Raw genomic sequence first — 17,006 nt, forward strand, 5'->3', positions numbered from 1 at the left:
AGAACGTGGATCAGGCACGCGGCAGGCTGAGGCCCGCGTGCTAAGTTGACCACGGTAACCAGTATCACCGTGTTCAACACCGGTGAATGGTTTCAACTGTGTTTTAGAAACATATCTTTTTCTTACTATTTTTTGTATATGAAAAGTGGAATAAAGGAGTAGGGATGTCATAATATGGATATGCCGAATATTACCGGATCAAACCCGAATATAATTTATAATATAGTATAATATATATTATACCTATGATTATTTATATATATATCAATTTATTTTTAATTATTTATACATATATAAAATATTTAATAATGTTTATTTCTTTAGATCTTCATCTTATTCCGGGTTTTAAAATCTATACGTTTGATGAAGATCTAAGGAATAAAAATTATTAATATTTATATATTGTATACATAACCAGTGGTCGGTAGAACCAAATAATACGTTTAATAGGTATAATTATATTCGGGTTTGGATCGATAATATTTGAATATCTCATATCTATTGATCATCCTACTCTTATTCCACTTTCAATATAAAATATACGTAAGAAACCACTTGAACCATTCACCGTGTCTAAACACGGGAATGGTTCACCGTGTTCAACTGTAATACCCTGGCCCCAGCTGCCACGTGGCGCTGGCGGGCGCTCCGTGGGAGCAGGGCCATTTTTGCAATTATTAATTTTGATAGGGCTATTTTTAAAATAAAAATTGCTCAAAGGACTCTTTTTGAAAACCCACGCACACTTGGACATATGCAACGAGCGTGCAGCGTGTGCGACGAGATGCACGCACGGCCAAGAGCTGCGAGTTAGTGTTTTTGTATGTTTGACATTATATTCATATATGGAGGTTATCGGGTAGTTGGATCTTTAGTACAGTAAAAAGAATCCAATAATGAACTTGAGTTGAAGCGGAGTTTAAGAACATGTTGAGACGCAAATAGTTTGTGGCGTCGAAAGGTACATGTTGATGGGCTAGAGAATTTTGAGGATCAAATCTTTTCTGTGGACTCAGTAAGTTTTGAAGCGAGGTTGGTTTTGATTCCGAAAGTTTCGGGCATGGTCATAGGACGCTCGGCCAATGCATTAAGTGCTCTGTTCGAAATATTGAGGTTACTACTCACAACAAAGTTGTGGGTCGTCGCAGAAATATTGTGAACGTTTGAGATTTTCGTGGGTAGCTTAGCTAAGTGATAACGGTAAGCATGTGACTCACATAGGAGGTTTCCGAATACTCGATTGATATTCTGGCGACTGAAACATATGTCGCGCTAGGCAAGTGCTACTGAGGTTTTCGGACGTTTGAAAATGGTCTAGGCAAATCAAATGTGTTCGAATAGGCTCTCTGGTTAGTGTATTTGTTGGAAATTGTTGGAAATTGAAGGGTTACAGCAATATTGGCATTCCTATAATATGGCTTTTTTTCTAGCAGCGTCCATCTTTATGGCGAAAGAAAAACATCCCAGCTTTTTTTCATCACATTTTCCTTCACAGATCTTATTATATTATATCTATTAATTATTAATTAATACATGAAAGGGCAACTTTGGGACCCTCCTTTATACTTGGGGAAGGGATTGTGGCTCATATAAAATTTTTAAAAAATTAATTTCAGCATGTTCCACAATTTTTTTGTTATACATGAAGGGCAACCTTTGAGGCCTTCCTTATTTTGGGGATGGATTGTGGGGCATCAATATAAATTAAAAAATTTAATTCCAATAGGTCACCAATCTTTTTGTTATTTTATTTTGAGTCTCTACATATTTTTTGTGTACCATTAAGAATTTAATGTCTTGATTTCATCGGGGATAAAATGACATTGTCAAAGTCCCTAAAAAAAGACCTCACCTTATTTTGAGGGGGTTGTGGGGGCCCACATATAATTTTTTTAAGAATTAATTGCACTTGGTCCCAACATTTTCGCTATTTTTTACTTTGGTCATTAAACTTTTTTTTTGCAATCAAATTTTCAAATCTAATCTCTTAGGGTGCGTTTGGTTCGCGCTATCTTTTAAAGATTCCTATTATCCAATGGGAATAAAAAAATATGACGGTGTTTGGCTAAACGCACTAAGTAATCTAGTTGGTAATATTGGATTCACTTCGGAATAAGATTTACCCCAAAGTACTAATCTCATTCCTTTGAGGGAGGGTGGGTATCCTCATATTAATGGATTGGGGTAATCATAATATGTCTAATCTTTTTCTTTCTTCCTACCTGTAAGGACTGAGATTTTTGACAGTGCGACTAAACTCTCTGTTGATGATGTTTATGTGTGTAATTTAATTATATAAGCACTCGTCAAGTTTCAGGAGAAAATGAGCTTAAACGGAGAAGTTACGCGATTATTAGTTTTCACTTAAGTGAATAGTAACTCCGGTTTTCCGAAGAGGCCACGGAGTAGAGTTGGCTTCTGGTGCGTATCGGACTCCGTTCATAGCAGTCCAATAGCTCATTTCGAAGGATTCAGCTATTCTGGAACTACTAGCGCTGACAGATTTTGAGTTTGATGCACGAATTTCGAGAAAATCCGAAAATACGTGTTTTATATGTATGTATGTGTTATTCCTTCTATTGGAAAGAAAGTTTGGATTTTGTCGTGAATCCGTGGTCGATCGTGGTGAAACAAAATCGTAGCTTTGTTGTCTCCGAAGTGCTGATCGCACTGGTAAAATCCGTTCGCAAATCTGACGGACGGATCTACGGAGATCGCACGTTGATCGAGGAGAGTTCGGTGTTGGCAAAACGGTAATTTCGCAAAAGTTGCGACATTTTATGTACCGAATCGCGTGAGATCGGACGTGGAGGTATGTACGCGCAAGTTGCATGCCCTGGCAGGGGCTGAACCTTAAATATTTTGTGTTGGAGGGGTTTTCTGCAAAAGTCCACTTGTATAATATTAGTGGTAGTTAGGTTTTTGGCACGAAACGACTAGATCGAGTCACCCTTCCTGCCCCAGCAAACCTGTATGACTTTCAACTCATCTAGCCTGCGTGCTGAACCCTCCGAAGCCGGCGGAGCAACCCGCCACCGGAAAAGTCCAACATTCCTGCGCCTTCCCTCCAACCTTGCCGAGGATGTACCCAGCACACCTGACCGAGCCAGCTCGAGTGAAGGTGAGCCCACGACCAGGCACCCGCCGCACCCGTACCGCCGCTGCCCACCGTCGCCGTGCGCCGGAGCCGCCGTAGCGTCGCCCAGGGACACCACCCGCAGGCCGCAGCTGGGTGGCTCGGTGTGTGAGCCTGCTGCTCGCTTCCCGACGGCCGCGGGCGTCTCCGCCGCGACGGCACCAGCAGCCACCGATCGCACCCTTGGTGAGCGCGCGCGCCGCCGCAGGTGCCCCCTGCGCGCCTCTCGTGCTGTACGGCCGGCGAGGCCCCTTCATCCGGGCTGCGCGCCCCGGACGCATGGCTGCCACCGGCCTCGTCCCGCCTGTCGTCCCGACCGTCCGCAGCTCCGCGCGCGCATGGCCACGCCAACCTCTGAGCCACTTTGACATCCCGCGCGGGCCTCGCGTTTGGTCCAGCACGTCCGCGCCTCGGCTGCCCGCCGCTGTCCCGGCGGAGCACCGCCCCGTCTGCCGCGACTCGTCACCGCTATCTGCCTGTCTTTTCCTTTGTTTCCTACTACTCTGTGAGTTGCTTCTCTGTCGCCGAAATAGCGTGATGCCTTCTCTCGGTGTTTGTGCGGCTAGCGTTGCATCTAATTGTCTGTCCCCGCTCTTTTTTTATTTTTCCTTCCTGTTCTTTTTTTTTTGTTTTTTTTTCTTTCTCGTGTTGTCGTATTTTTTTACGTTTTTTAACGCTTCCTTTTGTTTTTTTGTTGGCTCTTTTTCTTCTCTTTTTTCATTTTGTTTTTTTGTGGTATGGGCTACTCCTTCTTTTTCTTTTTTTTTTTTTTTTTTTTTTTTCTTGGAGTTTCCTGGATTATTCTCTCGTCTCGTTTCTCTTTGTTTTTTTTTTTTTTTTTTTTTCTTTTTTTTGTTCTTTTTTTTTTTTTTTTTTTGTTCTTTTTTTTTTTTTTTTTTTTTTTTTTTTTTTTTTTTTTTTTTCTTTTTTTTTTTTTTTTTTTTTTTTTTTTTTTTTTTTTTTTTTTTTTCTTAATTTTTTTTTTTTTTTTTTTTTTTTTTTTTTTTTTTTTTTTTTTTTTTTTTTTTTTTTTTTTTTTTGTTTTTTTTTTTTGTTGCTTTTTTTTTTTTTTTTTTTTTTTTTTTTTTTTGTTTATTTTTTTTTTTTTTTTTTTTTTTTTTTTTTTTTTTTTTTTTTTTATTTTTTTTTTTTTTTTTTTTTTTTTTTTTTTTTTTTTTCCCGTGCCGACTGCTCCGGTACAGTGTATTTGGTTGGCCTTCCTTTTGCTATGTTTTTGTCTTTTGGGGTTCTCTTGATCTACTTGTTTGGGACGAGGCCATCTCTTCTTTTTGATTTTTTCTGATGGTGTAGTCACTTGTATTGATTTTTCCTTGCTTCTTGTTTTTGTCTTCTTGTCATTTTTTTTTCGTGGTTTTCCTCTTATTTTTTATCATTTAGATTTCTCGTGTTGTCTTTTTATATCTCGATTTATGGCGGTCTGTGTGCTCTTCTTGTTTCATTTTTTTATTCTTTGTATGTTTTTCTTTTTTTCTCGCTTTGTTTGTTTTTTTTTTTTTTTTTTTTTTTTTTTTTTTTTCTTTTTTTTTTTTTTTTTTTTTTTTTTTTTTTTTTTTTTTTTTTTTTTTTTTTTTTTTTTTTTTTTTTTTTTTTTTTTTCTGCGTCTCGTCATCAGTTGGTTTCCGGCATGTTGTTCTCCGAAGAGGTGACACTTCGGCTCCGTCATCTTTTTTCGAGAACTGAGTTCAGCTATGGTAGTTCCGTCTTTTGGTTCTGTTTTTATCTTGTGTTTGTCGTTGTTATTTCATTTGAATGGATTTTTTCTTTTTCCGTAAATTTGCTATTGAATATATTATGCGATTTTGGGTCATCGGGAGGGCCTTTATGCATTTTGGTTCGTCGTGGCTGCTGTTGGCAGCAAGTTAGGGCTGAGGATAACCTCTGGACTGATCATCCAAGGCCCCAAGCCTTTGCAAGTGTCGGAAAGAGACTTTCAGCGCGTTTCTCGGCGAAATCCGCCGACGGAACGCGGGATCGGTTCGGATTCCTTCCGACGGTGCTTCGTGAACTTTTGCGTAGTCGCTGAGCCTTGTTGGCTGGTCACTCGCATCATTTTGAGGGTTCAGAAATGACGGGTGAGCGACGGTAGGTTCCGGTGTCGAATTAGACACTTCCGGGAACCCGGATCGAAATGATTATCCGACGATAATTGTTTCGACGTGAGGAGTGGTGTTTGCTGCCATGATGCACGTTTACTCATGTTTAGTGGCAGCGGATGACTCATAGCTCGAGACGGTATGTTCCGGGACAGTTCGTGGCTCCCGGCGGAGTCCCCGTGCGATTACGGGACTTCCGGCGTATTACGGCGATCGGTTTGGGAAACCGATCTCCATGGGTTTGCTTGTAGGTTGTGGATTTAGTGGTTATTAGCTGTGGGTTAGACACTAACCCGGTGGACCTTCCTTAGGTCCGGTTGACGTCCTTTTTCAGTCAGGAGACAGGCGCAGCATTTGTACAGGTGGGTACTTCGATCCGAAGTCGGTACAGTGGTGCACGCTCGGTGATATCTCTTCTATCCCTGTTCTTCTATTGCTATTTTCGTATTATATATTGAGCTTGCATCCCCGTTGTTTCTATCATACTCTACTCATATGTTTCTATGCTTAGTATCATGTGTAGGAGTAGAGTAGTTTATCCCTATGTGATACTGGTGACCTGATTGGTCGGTTCTCGTACTTCGTTCGGTGATTTGATTGGTCGGTTCTCGTACTTCGTTTCGATGACCTAGTTGGTCGGTGCTTTTATCTTATATCTGTTGACCTGGTTGGTCCGTTGTTGTACTATGTTTTGGGTTGGTCTGTTTCTTGACTTCTGTCGTTCGATGACCTTTGAGGTCGGTGTACCCTGAGGGGTAGGATTGTCGGCTGGTGCTGACGGTAGTTCTGAACTATATCGAATACACTCCTGTGACCCATCGGTCGGTTCTTGCGTTCGTACTTTTAGTTGACATCGAGCAGTATCTACATATTATCTTTATTTACTCTGCCTGGTTGTTCTATGTGTAGTATCCTGTATAGGGGTAGAGTAGATGGCATTCGTATATACTATACTTGTGACCTGGTTGGTCGGTTCTCCTGTTTGCATCGGTGATCTGTTTGGTCGTTCGTTACTTTCCATACATTGACCTATCTCGGTCGGTTTACGTTGTTGCTTGATGACCTATACGGTCGGTATGCCCAGAGGGGCAGTGATTGTCGGCTGGTCGCCGACGGTTGGCTATTGATCATATCCGCATTGATCGCCACAGCTCGAGTGCATTTCACGTACACCAGCGGGTTGATCCCCCGCAGGAGGGTGTTCTTTTCCGGAAAAGTGGTCGTACATCCGACCCGTGAGCCCAGTGGTGTTCTCTTGTGCTAGGGTTACATGCCAGGTGTGAGCAGATAGTGGCTTTTGCCTGAGGTCCTTAGACCGACACGGCGGTTTAGATTGGGTACTTTTGGGACTTCCCGTCTGGTTGACGCATATAGCCATAGTAGCGGTTGTTGCATATATACTTCTAGTTCTTTCTTACAGTTTCTTGCTACTATAGTTTTTGAACCCATATCCCTGTATCTTCGTAAGTTGTACATTACGTTAGCGTAGTTTCTTTATAATTATCATCTCATTCGTTCATTATCCGTGGTAACTGTATTTACTTAGCCCCATACGTTGTCATCTCTTCCTGATCCGGTGAAGTACTCCTGCCTTCTTTCGCTTTTGCGGACCCCTGGGAGGGGAGAATTACAGTTCTTCACCTCCCACTATTTTTCAGGTATCGCGGGCAGGACGTGAGTAGTGGGACGAGACGTGAGGTACAGTGTGGTAAGCGTCGATAGAGCTTCCGTACTCACGGTTTATTTCGATTTAGTTATTATCCTGGCCTATTTCTGTTGATATATAGTTTAGTTGGTCTTATGTGGTTCAGTAATATTTAAATTTGAAAAGTGTGATTTATGGATTTTTGGTAAAATAAAAGATTTTTACCTCTGTAGCGGTTTTTAAAAGAATAAATGGTTTCCTGTATAGGAAAGTTTTCAAATAATTTTTGTGGATTATGTTTAAAGCCTTGAATGTAAACGTGAGGTGAATGGTGAATGTATGAATGATGAATGTATAATTATCTTTTATTATCTGGTGTGGTTGGATCCTGGTTGTACTGTGTATTGGTCGACCGCCGTGCAATCAGGGGAGACTCTGTCCGTGTGAACAAGTGATTCCCTGTATTGTGCGGATCTGGCATAACTCATGGGGTCAGGTTTCAAAAAAATCAGAGCTTTTTCCGCTTTGTTTAAACTGAAAAGGGACCCCGGGGCGTGACCTACGCCGCTAATTGATATTATGTTTCCGTTACACTCTAACGCTTAATCTCTCTCTAAACTTTTTTCTCTCTAAATATTCAACTTTTTTTTCTCTCTCTAGCTTAGCTTTCTCTCTCTTCTCTCTTCCGTCTTTAAAATTTCAACTCTCTCACTTGTCCCCTCTAATTTCGACTATATTTTTCTTCTATGTTTTTTATATGCTCTCTCTCTGTAACTTAAACTCTCTCTCGCCTTTTTTCTAAAAGATTTGAGACTTTTGGTAACATTATCTTAAAAATTAATGTAAATAATTAATTAATTATTGTATTTTTTTTGTAATATTAAAATAATATGGCTAAAATTTAATATTACCGGTGCGAACCAACATAGGAATTCACATTCTTAGTAATTGAAATGAATATTGAGGGAGAAGGAAAGGGGTTGGAAATAAGATTCTCGGATATCTTATCCTAGTTAATCTTTTATAATGCGAACGGCAAACGCAGCCCTTAATTTCATCGGCAATAAAAGGCACTATTATATTAAAGAGGCTTTAGAATTAACGATATTATCATACCCTCGCTTATTTAGGTTTTATTTTGCATGTCAATTTAGTCCCAAATTAATTTTTCACTTTAGTCAGTGCAAAAATAAAAATTCAAAATTGAATTTAAAATTCGAAATTAATCTAAAAAATATGAATTGTGCACCCTAAAAGGCCTCACCTTTATTTTGGAAAAAAAAATAAAGAGGGGAGGGTTGTGGAGGGCCCACATGCCATTTTTTAAGAACTTAATCGCACATTGATCCAAGCCTTTTTACTATTTTTTTTGATACTTAATCTTTTTTTGTTTTTGGCAATCAAAATTTCAACTCTAACCAAAAATCACTATTAAAAGAGGTTTAGAATTAACGTATTATCATACCTGCCTATTTGCTTCCTTTGTATGTCAATTTTAGTGGAAGCAGCGGATGCCTTTATAATCGAATTTGATCTATAACGATTGGATCTATGTATTTAGGTTTGTAATAACAAAAAAAAATATCACGATAAAAATTTCCAAACAAACAATATATGAAAAAATAGTAGCCTCTTTTTTTTATGTTGCAATAACCAAAAAAAAAAAGGTCAGAAAAAAAATTCTTGAGAAGAAAGGTCATACTCTCCGTTTGATAAGAGAGAGGCGGCGCGAGAGCGGGGGCAAGCTTGGGAGGTGGTTGTTTGCGCGCATAGAGAGAGATAAGGTGAGATAAGGAAGGTTGGGGGAAGAAGTGGGAAAGATACGAAAGAGAGAGAGAGAAGAGAGAGAGAGAGAGAGAGGACGAGAGAGAAGGGCGAACAAAATGGGACTGTAAGGGCTCTTTTTGTTAAACTCCATAAAAGTCCTGCACAGATCCTCAAAGCAATCTAGTGGTTAAAACTCACTAGCGAAGAAGTCAGGCTGTGCATCAATAGCATAGCGCCTGGCTCTCTGTCTCAATATATATATATATAAATATATATATATATATATATTACTATATATATATATATATATATATATATTATATATATAATGAGGCTACTCTGCTTCTGGAAGCACGGAGCCTTCGTGCTTCCAGGTCCAGTTTTCGATGTTGCGACTTTCGAATCATCGATCGGCTCCGTTAAACTTAATCTAGAGTATTTGAAGTATCTAGAAAATAAATTTTGTAATTTTTCGATACCATTTGCCTAGTGATCGAAGGGTTCAAAATCAATAATTTTAATGGCCGAGGTGAGCCGTTTGCAAGTTTAACGATGTAGAAATATCCAAATCACGTGAAATTTTAATAGAAAATTCTTTATACTATATTAAACAAGATCAATACCTTTGATCTAAAATTTTAATGTCATATTATCGCGTTTTGTAAGATTTTTATTTTCATCTGTTGATTTTGAGCCCCTTAGTTCACTAGGCAAATGATATCGAAAAATTAGAAAATTTATTTTCTAGATACTTCGAATACTCTAGTTCAAGTTTAACGGAACTGATCGACGATTCAAAAATCGCAATATCGAAAACGACCTGGAAGCACGGAAGGCTCCGTGCTTCCAGAAGCATAGTAGCCTCTGCAAAACTGCAGATTTTCAGCTCTCGGGGACCGGTCCCTGAAGGGAGAGACCGGTCCCCGAACGCGTGCAGAATAAGACAGCCGAAAAATCGGCTAAGTCCTGGAAGGATAGCTCTCGGGAACCGGTCTCTGTCTGAGAGACCGGTCCCCCAGAGACCGGTCCCATCAGAGAGAGACCGGTCGCATCGCGCGCAGCAGCTCTGGCTGCGCAGGGTGGACGTTCGGGAACCGGTCCCTGCTGGGGGAGACCGGTCTCTGCCTGCGCGAACTGCCCAGTTCGGGCAGTGCATTAAGGTGAAAGTTGAGGGGTTTAATAGCATTTTTGCAGCCCAAAGGTTATGTAGTGAGGGTAAATGAGATATTTCTCTCATTTCACCCCTCTCACACTCTCTTCTCTCCCTCTCTCTCTCTAGAAGACAAAAGAGAAGAAGAAGAAAGGAAGAAAGTGAGAAGAAGAAGAAGAAGTGAAAAAACTCCTCCCTTCATCTCTACTTGAAAAAAAAGCTTGAGGAAGCATTTGAGCCCTAATGTATAAAACCCTAGAAAATGTTTGAATGAACGTAGAAATGTTTTTAATGGATAATTAAATTTATCTAATAGTTAAGCTCCTTTTTGCTCTTTCCGAGAATCAAAACTTCGTTGCTTTAGCGTGACCTTGGCACCTCTAATGTGAACATCCAAACTAAGGTTTGGAAAGCCTAAAGAAAGTTCTAAGGATATTCTAGAGTAATAAGAAGCTACTTTGCTCCCAATGAAGATCAAACCCGTAGGTTTGACATGTATATTGGATGCAGGGCACCAAATTGAGGGCTTTTGCTCAATAGAGGTTTCTAATGCATTGACCTCCTCTAGAAACCTAAATTGTGGGTACATTCGACGCGTTGGTTGCGCTCGATTTAACGTTACGAAAAGTAAATCAAAAGTTATGAAGCAAAATGGCTAATAAGGGTTCCGTCTTGCCGCAGGTAAAGAACGAAAGCATTCAAAAATCCAAAAAATATCGGGCACCTTATGAAAGCCTTACGAAGTGGTGTGCTTTCGCAAACTCAATTGAAATCCTCGTCTATCCTAATGTGTCATCTTTTCGAGCATTAGTTCCCTATAATATGTCATGGGACATTTTAAGTGGTAAACGTTATATGCAATTGAGATTGCATGATTGTGCCAACTGCATAATAAAATGGTTGAGACTCTAAAACGTCCAAAACCTCTAGATGTATGCCATGAAGAAAAGTAGAACCCAAAGGAGCAAAAAGAACAGAGTCGGCACAAAAGCATACGATCGAATGGCATTGAAAACATAAGCTAAAGTGACACTAGAATTTGTCGAGCCAAAAGAACCAAAGTGATGTAAAGAAATATGAAATACAATGTGTACAAGTAAAAGTAAATGGCAATAAAGACGAGAATGTAAAGAATATAATTGCTAAGTTAGCAAAAGTAAAAAAAATAAAGAATATACGATCTGCATGAGTTTGCAAACATAAGTATGTAATGAACACTAGAGCTATTTAAATCAAATTGAACTTATGAAATCCCTTTAGTTACAGATATGATCATACTTGCCTATGAATTCCGTGCCGAGGTTCCGCTCACCCTCGGGCGATGCCTCCGGATTATAATGCAGTATCCGGGTGAGTAGACGCCGTAAGGACGTCCTAGCTGGTGGTCCTGCGTGATGACTTACATGTGCAAGCAAGTAAATTGCGAAACCCCGGCTAGCCTTAATGATTAAAAACAAACGAGCACAGAAAAAGTGTAAAGTAAAGAACGAAAAAATTTGCATAATTCATTATTAAGTTTGCATATTCGTGCTTTGTACAGGCATATTAAAAGCATTATGACGATTGGTACTATATTTCAGCTTATCCTTGCCTTATTATGCTGGAGTTAGTCCTAGTGGGCCAAAAAGTGGTGAGTGTGCGCCGAACCCACTGAGCGAACTTTGTGTAGTTCTCACCCCACTATTCTCCACAGAGCCGGGACCTGAGCAGAGCGCGCGACGACGATGGTAAAGGTAATCGCGCCCTAGTCAGAGGCCACCAATGTTGGGTTTCATTTTGTAGTAAAGTACCTGATGTCATCTTGTATTTGATGATTAATGAAACTGTAAGAAAAATTAAAGTTATTTTGAGGTAAATGTGATGTAAGAAAGAAATGATGAAATGATATAATGAAAGTAAGAATTCGATAAATTACTAGATGAATGCAATGTATATGATCTAAAATGAATCATAATACTTGTGAATGTTTAGTTTCCTTTCTTTCACTAATGGCTATTGCTTACCCTCGTGTAAGCCGTTTGTGTATGTTTCCGCTAGTGCTTTTCTCTATTGATGAAAATGTGCATGTGATGAGCCTTGGGCGGATAGGGGAAACTCTGTCCGTTCGGCGTCTGTTTGACGTGCTCGGGTCGGGCCAAATTGGCATCGGTCCCGGGGCGTGACATCAACTATCATGCTACTATGTTCAATAAGTTATGTCATTCATGTATTCACCCAATCACTTGGCTAACCCGAAGGTTTGCCCACGACTTACAGTGCAATCCCATAGGTAAGGAGACCCTCCCGCTTGCAAACCCGAGACCGTCTGCTGGACAGGTACGTTAGTCCATCACGTGATGACTCCGGAGCTCACTACTTGGGTGGAGCGACCACGCCAAGCGAAAACAGACTATGCGAGTATGATCCAATCATCGCCAACTGAGGATACCCTATCGACTAGGGCTAGTCAATAACATGGGAACTCGACTATACCTAATGTTCATGTTTAAATGTTCTAACTACACTAAGTCCACATGCAACATATCACAAGTTGGGAAATTCATCTATCCCTAATGTTCAAGTTCAAGTGTTTTGTCTACACTATACTCATCATGCCACTCGTCATCTATGTCATCAACATTATTTAAATGCCACTCGTTATGTCTCTACATAAACACTAAGTTCATCACTTGTTTCGGCAATATAGGACCCCAATGTCATAACCCAAATCCTTACATATCCACTACATCATGTGTCCATCTCACACAACAACTAGAGAATCATAGAAGGAATGGAAATGCAATCATAATCGTCTTATAATGCATAACAACAAGAGAGATGCATGGTCGACAATGTAACTAAGATATAGAAAGAAGTTTAACTGCTTCGGGATGACACCCCCTACCTCTAGGTGATGCCACGATGCTAGGAATTCGGTTTCGTAATTTTTGGACGTCGCCTCAGCCCTCCAGGCGGAAACGAATCCAAAACGGTACTTTTCCTCGATATCTTCGCGTAGACTCGATGGATCGCCGAAACGACTTCACAAGCGCGTTAGAATACCTAGCAATTAGGTTTATATGGGTTCAATTTAGATCAAACCCAACTATTTGCAAAAAAACCCTTTTTGAACCTTAATACTCAACTATAGCAAAAATCACCATTTCATCCCATGATTCAAGCAATAATCATCTATTTAGCATCCTAGGGTTCCATTAAAACCATTCTTAGAGTATAAGAACTTAACCCTAAGGATCTACCATTAGAGCTCCAAGTAGCTTACCTCTCCAAGCTACCAAACCAAGGAAGAAGATGAAGAAGATAAATAAGATCCACTTCCTAGCTTCCTTCTCCACCGATCTCCCCTCCAAATCCACCTTGTGGGAGAGCTTCTAGAGAGAGAAAGGGAGAAAAATGAGAGAGAGGAGAGAGTTCACTGCTGGAATGAGAGAGGAGGGCTCTGGAGTCTTTTATAAGCTGCTACAATTGCAATAAAACCCTCAACTTCATTTTATTTGCAGTAGACCAACCTGCTGTTTCACAGCACTGCGTACCAGTACGCGGGCGGCTGTCACCGGTACGCCCCTGTTCATCTTCCCAAACCCGAGAGCTGATTGTTCTCGAGTGGCTGCGGGGTACCGGTACTCTTTGAATTAGTCACCGGTTAACTAGCCTGACAGAGGCAAACCCGAGAGCTGCTACTCTTAGGTGCCAGCCTGGTACCGGTAGTCTTCCAATGCTTCACCGGTTAACAATGCTCCAGAATGCAGTTTTGTATTGTTTCGACTCTAATTCGCGCCGAGCAATGCTAAAACCTTTTTAACTCACTTGGAGTTCAACCTTAATCCTTCCAACACTATTGGAATGCCACATGGACCATGTCCAAGCATCCTTCTTGCCACGCTTTGGTCATTTTGAACAAAAGTGGTTTAATACGACGAGGATTCACTTTCTTACAATACCTCCAAAGATGGTTTTGAAAATGATTTAAAAGAATGCATAAATGGTAGGTTAACTGTGCAAGAATTTGGGAATGCATGGGCAACAATGCTTGATAAGTGTCAATTACATGAAAATAACCACCTTCGATTGTTATGGAATATTCGACATCAATGGATTCTTGCATATTTTCGAGATATTTTTTTTTGCGAATATGTCCACTTCATAGCGTAGCGAAAGTATGAATACTGTGGCAAAACTATGGTTAGATTCGCATACATCAATATTCAAGTTCGTCACTCAGTTCGAAAAAATGTCAAATAATCAATATGAGAGAGAGGACATTGAGGATTTCATGACAAAGGATAGTGAGCCTATATTATATTCAGATGATCTAATTGAGAAAAATACACGCTCTCTATATACAAGGACGATTTTTTCAGAATTCAAAGTTCAACTAAGGACTACAACAGGTTACAATTGGAAAAAGATAAGTTGTACAAGATTAGTTCGATTTCACAGCCTTCTACTTCAGGACAACGAATGTGCACATATATTGTGATAGTTGTAAGGTCTGAGGATATAGTATCTTGTACTTGTAAGATGTTTGAATTCTATGGTCTCCTATGTACTCATGCTCTTAAAGTGATGCATTATATTGAAGTCTATAGCATTCCTCCTAGATATATTCTTAAAAGGTGGATTAAGAATGCCAAAAAAAGAAAATCCACTAATTGTCCAAAAATGAGTGATGGGTCCTTATTTTGTAGGTCTCGTAGATTTGACTTGCTTGCATTAGAGGCACAAAAATTTATCTTTGAAGGATCTAAAAGTCTTAAGGCATATGAAAATGCATGTCGGATAATTAGAGAATGAGTTGATGTGCTAACATCAATTAATCAGACAATAGAAATTGAGGAAGGAACAAATGAGGAGCCTTCAAATGATCTTTGTAGAACCCTAATTTCACAATCAAGTCAAATTAACCAATGCACAATTAAAGATCCCCTGCACTCGCAATGTGAAGGGCGAAGAAGACCACAAAGAATTAAGTCATCAGTCGAAAAGAAGACAAGAATGTCAAGAACTTGCAAGTAGTGTAGTAAAAAAGGCCACAATATTAGAACATGCAAAGAGGTAAGAAAATTTTTTGTTTTAGTTTCATTCCTACCTTTCATATATTTAGCATTATGTTCCTCACTAATACATTTTCTGCTGCACTATTGTTTCTTGCATACTAATTCTTGTCTTCTAAATAGCTGCTAGTTTTAGGTCGAAGCACTCAATCAGCAACATACTCGAAAAAAGTATGCAATTTTTGTATCAAATTTTTCATTGCAATATGTAAGCTAGAACAAGAAACACCAATATCACATTTGACATGATCTAAAAGGATAGCATAGCAACAATATCTCTTTTGCAAACATAACAGTACTATATCATCAGCAATCAATATTACATATTGAAATAACAACTATCATTTTTTTCATACAAATTTTTTATTTTCTAGGAGAACAGAATTTTAACACACAGAATTGCTAAAATAAATACAATAAATATTTTTCTTTCAGTATCGATTCTTTCCGTCAATGCTGTTGTTCTTGTAGAAACTTCTGCAACTTTAGTCTTCAAGTTCTCTATTTGCTCGGACAAGATAGAGAGGTTGTAATTTAAGGTTTGAAGTATCTTCTCATTTGATTATTTTTGGGAAGATGCTGCTGATTCAAACGCGGAACTTTCCTTCAACTGTGAGAGATTTGAACTTTCTCCTTCCAGATGTTCTTTGAATATCATGATTTCTTATTGCACCACATGAAAAACTCACAGTAATTTTCATTATCCTTTCCATATTTACGACAACCATAAAATTGTCTTCCTTTGTTTATAGGTTGTTGTAAAGATCTAATTATGGCTATCTCATTACATTTGCACAAAACNACTAAATTTAAATCAGACCGATGAACATACGACTTACCAATTAAGAAAGTGGAACCGATAACGAACAGGAGCACGTTCGGTAACACATACGAAGGCGAATACGTTTAAACATGAGATAACTATGATCACAACTCGGAACCAGCCTGTCCCCTTCGAGACAGGCAAGCCGCAGATAAACTGCGAGAGCTTGGCCGGTTTTTCCTAGCCCGAGCCCCGCACTGTGAACCGGAACGGGCGGAACCTACCAAACGGTGCTCGCTTCAGGCCGAACAGTATGAGGTCGTCGAAGAGGCGAACTCGCTATCGCCTCGAGTGTAGAACCTGCAGAGAGCGGTGCTCGAGGAACAATCGGGTGCCAACCTCTGGCAGCTCCTTCTTCTTGTTGGCTAGGAGGAGCCGGTACGACCACTACCGTTCGTAGTCAAACCTCATGAGGAACTGTATGAGGAACTCCCTAGGACATACGAACTCGGCAGCTTCAACGGAGGCGCGGTTCATAAGCTGCACGAGCCCCATCTTGACACGGAAGTCAAGCGCGTGCTTCAGGAGGGTTCATAGGTCAAACGTAACCGGGAAGAGCCGGAGACGTCTTGCGGCTGCGGTGGTGTCGTAGCGTAGCAGCCACTCCATGTACCTTCGCCAGACCTGGAACAGGAGGAGCAGGAGCTAGGCGTCGCGGAACTCCATCGCGAAGTATACGGTTTCCTTCAACAGATAGAGGAAGAGCAGCGCGCTTGGGAACTTCGTAACCCCAAGTCCCTGCGCTTGGAAACCCCACATGAGGAAGACGCAAAGTGGCGGAGCTCGGTGGCGGAAGAGTTCCTATCAGTGAGAGCAGAACTCCAGGAGCTGGAGCAGCTGAGCTCACTGATCGAGGAGCTAGTTCAAGAAGACGAGGGGCAGTGCTGCCCACTACAACGGAACCTCGAAGAGCTCGAGCGGAGCTTTCCAGCGGTACCGTCACCGCTGCGAGAGGAGGTATGACGCTTGTAGTAGTAACTTCCGCAATTTCCATAGCCGGTAGAGCCATATGGAAAGAGGGTGGAAGCTATCTTACAGGAGGTTGTCACGTTCCGCCAGGAGCTGGCTGCGCGTTAGGAAGCACTAAGCGCACAGGAACGGGAACGGGGCGAACCTCCCAACGAACCTCCGTAGTGGGGGTTGCAGCGGTCGTTGCCGGAGACTACTGATGTACCGAGGAAGAGCTTGGCCGAGACTATGGTTGACAGTGCCTGAATTGCTTAAACGAGCGTTTTCGGGCACGCCGCGAGCGGAAGGATGCGCTTCTCTCGTTCGGACGGAGAGACGAACAGTTCCATCCTGGAGTGAGCGGGATCT

Source organism: Ananas comosus, linkage group 1, assembly GCF_001540865.1.
Source record: "Ananas comosus cultivar F153 linkage group 1, ASM154086v1, whole genome shotgun sequence".
NCBI lineage: Eukaryota > Viridiplantae > Streptophyta > Magnoliopsida > Poales > Bromeliaceae > Ananas > Ananas comosus.